General features: G+C 37.0%; 1 long non-coding RNA gene across 2 annotated transcripts; it reads right to left on the minus strand.

Annotated features, from left to right (window-relative positions):
• Positions 1–530: 530 nt before the first annotated feature.
• LOC111811734 lies at positions 531–2,126 on the minus strand. 2 transcript variants are annotated; one of them, XR_002817592.1, is made up of 4 exons: positions 1,985–2,126; positions 1,779–1,910; positions 1,605–1,675; positions 531–809 (listed from the first exon to the last, which is right to left on the minus strand). It is a non-coding gene; the product is annotated as an uncharacterized LOC111811734 (long non-coding RNA). The 2 variants fall into 2 exon arrangements; XR_002817591.1 differs by having other exon boundaries at positions 1,605–1,910.
• Positions 2,127–4,950: the final 2,824 nt, after the last annotated feature.

The following is a 4,950-nucleotide window of genomic DNA, read 5'->3' on the forward strand; positions in this document are numbered from 1 at the left end:
ATATAGCTATATTCATACTTTAATAGAGTATGCCAACGTGTCATTGATAGAGAAATTATGTTACAGCTTGAAAAAGAGGTAGTGGACATTTTATGCGTTCTTGCACGCTCTCAGGTGTCTGTTCCGGGGCTTAATCTTGAGCTGGCTCAGACTCCTCTAGAGCCCTGGTGGCTCTCCTGGCTCTCCTACCCCTCCTCCTTCTTCTATTCCTGGGTGCCATAGTATCTACATTGTACAATAAGCACGTTACTACAGGTCCAATCCAAACCTTAACCATAACGGTCTATGGATTCATGTCACATCATGAAAAGTTAAACTACAATAAGACTACAGCTATTACTACCGCTTGTAACTTACTTCCCTAGGTTACCTGGTCGAGGAGGAACGTGGCTACAAGCTAAGCTGAAAAGGGCCCAACTGACACTCTAGTTAAGGAAGGTCTACAGGACCTAACAACCTAGGGCTCTGATACCAAAGCTGTAACGACCGATCTTCGAAAATACCAAATCACGGGTCGCCACGTAGACTCATGAGTAAAAAAAAAACTTTCGATACTTCTTGTTGTTTGAACAAGGGACTAAAAGTTAAAAATTGCCTAATATATACATTTCAAAAAAAATACTACAAAACACATAACAAGAATCCACGGAGTCACATAAAAAGAAACGGTTACAAAATATCGCAGGTTTTCCAAAAACGTCAAAATCATAACCAAAACGACATGGGAGAAGAGGACTCAATCTAAGGGCCCACTTCTGCAGCTGCACGACTCCACACGTCCCCGCCACCAACCCAGATCTACTTTTCTCCTGAAATATAGAAACAACACAAAATGAGTATGTAAACAATACTCAGTAAGCAACCTGCTCGCAAGCTCTTGTCGAATTTAGCCCTATTCACGGAATGCTAAGTTTTATGGTCAAATAGTTGATAGTCAGAGACCTAGTGGTGCCTAGCAACATCTTACTGTTCCTAAGATCAGTAACTACCTGCCACTGTGCCTCTCAAGGCCGGGTCCGTCACTACTTGTCTTACCCTATCGGCTTAGATTAGTAAAACTACCTATCTTAGGAACAATAACTACTCGTCCTTATGTCGCTTGGATGGATCAGTAAGAAGGTCATGGCTCATCCCACTAAGCACCTCTGACGTGTTATCACAGTAATATACTGTGATTACCCTCAACCTCTTGTGGGTGACTACAAAAACGGTACACTGTCATCTATGTGCTTCATAACTTATGATAACTAGCACCTAATAAATGATCCAACTCACCCAGGGTAACAATGGGCTACCCAAGCCCCACACCCAATGTCTAACAAAGAACCACGGCAACAACACGTCACCATGCTAAATCACGTAATAACCATCTAGCTCAACATAAAAACATACCATCTCAAACGCCTATCAGCAATTTCACATTCATGCCAACGAATGTATATAACCATAACGACAATCAAACTACAACCACACACATTATCGAAGTACCACCTCCATGAACTAACTTTATCCATTCCTAAATACGGTACTAAATTATTTGGCCACAAATCCAAACCGACTCCTACAAGCAATTACTTAAAAACTTACCCTAGATGGTTACTTACGTGATCGTAGACTTCCCAAAACTTTATCTGAGCCTTTAAGTGTCTCCTTGACTAAGCTAATTGGAATTTTCCTATAATAAGACATTATAAAATGTGTGAGTCAAGTACCTAAATCTGAAGAAAGACGAATCAAATGGTGTGAAATGGGTAAAAAATCGGGTTTCGGTTCTATACAGGTGGGTCGGGTCGGGTCGTGCCCCCTCAGTTTTCGGCCTCTTCTTCCCACCTTCTTCTTGATCTTCCTTTCCTCACAGCACCCCATGTCTTCTTCTTCACAAGGACTCACCAACTTCCCTCGACAATAACCTAGGTACACCGATCCAGTAAAATGTATTAAGGTTTTGGAAAGGAACAACGAAAATCACACCACTAGGGCTTACCGTCGGCGTTCTCCCTTCCTCAACCGTTCGGCCCCACCATTGCTGACGAGCGCCTCAAGCTCCGTTGTTCGTCTCCACGGCTCCACCCTCTCCTTTGTCTTCTTCTTCTTTCCTTTTTTTTCTTTCTTCTTTTCTCTTTTCATGTTTGCTGTCTTTCTTTTCCTTTCCTTTTTTCTTTCTTCTTTTCTCTTTTACTCTCAGCCGTTTTCTTTTCTTTGCTTTTCTTTTCTTTTAAAAAAAAAAACCCTAAAAGAGTAGTACAGTTCCCATTTCTCTCTCTTCACTTATTGCTCTTATATTAACTTACATTAAAATTAAAGGATATTTGTAGGTGAGCCTTTCATCTTGGCCTCACAAGCCAAACACATGTTTTATGTTAGAGAAAATGATACCTCAAATTGGTATGTCTTATTAAAAGGACCACACAAAGGATTTCATGACTTTGATATGTACGATCATGAATATAGTGTACAATGGTTGTCAATGAACAAATTCTAAGTACATTGGAAGACATTGATGAAAATGATGAGATCACTTATGCAAGAGAAGATTGCGATGGAGTTTTTATTTGATGAACAATTTGGGACATTGTATAAATATTTTTTGTGAACACATTATACTCCATATATAATATTNAGTAAAATGTATTAAGGTTTTGGAAAGGAACAACGAAAATCACACCACTAGGGCTTACCGTCGGCGTTCTCCCTTCCTCAACCGTTCGGCCCCACCATTGCTGACGAGCGCCTCAAGCTCCGTTGTTCGTCTCCACGGCTCCACCCTCTCCTTTGTCTTCTTCTTCTTTCCTTTTTTTTCTTTCTTCTTTTCTCTTTTCATGTTTGCTGTCTTTCTTTTCCTTTCCTTTTTTCTTTCTTCTTTTCTCTTTTACTCTCAGCCGTTTTCTTTTCTTTGCTTTTCTTTTCTTTTAAAAAAAAAAACCCTAAAAGAGTAGTACAGTTCCCATTTCTCTCTCTTCACTTATTGCTCTTATATTAACTTACATTAAAATTAAAGGATATTTGTAGGTGAGCCTTTCATCTTGGCCTCACAAGCCAAACACATGTTTTATGTTAGAGAAAATGATACCTCAAATTGGTATGTCTTATTAAAAGGACCACACAAAGGATTTCATGACTTTGATATGTACGATCATGAATATAGTGTACAATGGTTGTCAATGAACAAATTCTAAGTACATTGGAAGACATTGATGAAAATGATGAGATCACTTATGCAAGAGAAGATTGCGATGGAGTTTTTATTTGATGAACAATTTGGGACATTGTATAAATATTTTTTGTGAACACATTATACTCCATATATAATATTTATTTTGTGATGATCCTTTGTGATTGATGTGTAATTGCATTCTTGATTTTATTTTCATTTCGTGCATAATGATTATCTATTAATTTTGGTTTCAGATTCAAATGGAGGGAGATAAGGTACCACCTCAAACTTTAGAACACAAAAAAGATATCGGTTGTCTAAAAGTCACTCGAAGAAAAATGTCTCATCATACTAAACATTTTGAAAAAAGTATGAGGGATATTGATATTACTCTACTTAAAAAATGTAGATGTAGAAAGATTTGTAGTGATGAAATGTTGCATGACTAGAAACTACAAGTTGAAAGGGTTGAAGGAGAAAAATCACCTGTACCTAACTACCCTATTATTACCCTCCCTCGACCCTTTTCACCTAATGGTAATGGGAAGACATTGAAACATAATCATATTTCAATTCCTACCATAGACTCCCCAGCTCCTCACACAAGGTTAGCAACCCTTAGGCAATTGGAAGTTTGTAATGAAAATAGAACTGGAAAAGAAGATCATGTAATTAGTGGAAACTCCCATGAAACAACAACTCTATCAAAAAGAAAAAGAGGTCCTACAAAGATGAAGACAATAGCTGTTGATGGACAATCTACAGTGAAACTTGTTTTTAATGAATATGGACAACCCATAGGGGATGAATTTGTAGGATTGGCTTCTTTTCTTGGTCCACTTTTAAGGGAGGTTGTACTTGCGACCTTATAGAATTTGAAGAAATTACCTACAACGCTAAAATTAGTGTTATGGAAGTCTATCGAGGTATAAAGTTATTTTAATTCATTTATCTAGTTTTAACCATTTGTATAATATTACTTCTAACCATTTGGTTCTTTAATTAAGGTACATTGTGAACAATGATTGGCAGAAAAAGTTTATATTTCAACAAATGGGTAGATTATGGAGGGCTGGAAAATCTCTTATGGTAAAACAAATTCCCAATGCCCCAACAAAAGAAGCATTACTACAATTTATGCGAGATAATTTGCAGTATAGATGATTGGATGGACTTTGTCAAAGAAAAAACTAGTGCAAATTTCATGGTAATGAATATTTATATATCGAAAAACTTATGTATGATATTTTTGAAATTATTATATACTTTGATATAACAAAAACATATGTTGTTTTATTGAGTAGTTGAAAAGTAAAAAGTTTAAAGTCATGAAGAAGAGACAACTCCCTCGTACATGTAGTAGGAAAGGATATGCCCGTTTGGCTTAAGAGATGGTAAATATCAATATTGTAGTTTTATTCTACTCTCATGTTATATGTGTGAATTTAGTATATGTATTTCATTTTGCAGAAGAAAAATTCTTCGGATCCAACTTCGATCTCAAGGATTATGTTATGGACAAAGGCTCACATAAAGAAGGATGGACAACTAGTGAATTCACAAGTTGCTGAGACACTCGTATGTTAAACTTGTTTGAAAATTACTTATTTTTAAGTTTGCAAGTATTATGTTTATTAATATCCTTTGTTTATGAAGTATGTAAAAGGGGCAGTTGAAGTGGTTTCTTATTGGTATAAACGGTTGAACAAACAAATAATTACTTATCATAAGATTGAGCGTATGTGTGGTGGTGGTGGTGGTGGTGGTGAGGGGGTGGGGGGGTGGGGGGAGTTGGA

This window comes from Cucurbita pepo, chromosome LG01 (assembly GCF_002806865.2).
Source record: "Cucurbita pepo subsp. pepo cultivar mu-cu-16 chromosome LG01, ASM280686v2, whole genome shotgun sequence".
Taxonomy (NCBI): domain Eukaryota; kingdom Viridiplantae; phylum Streptophyta; class Magnoliopsida; order Cucurbitales; family Cucurbitaceae; genus Cucurbita; species Cucurbita pepo.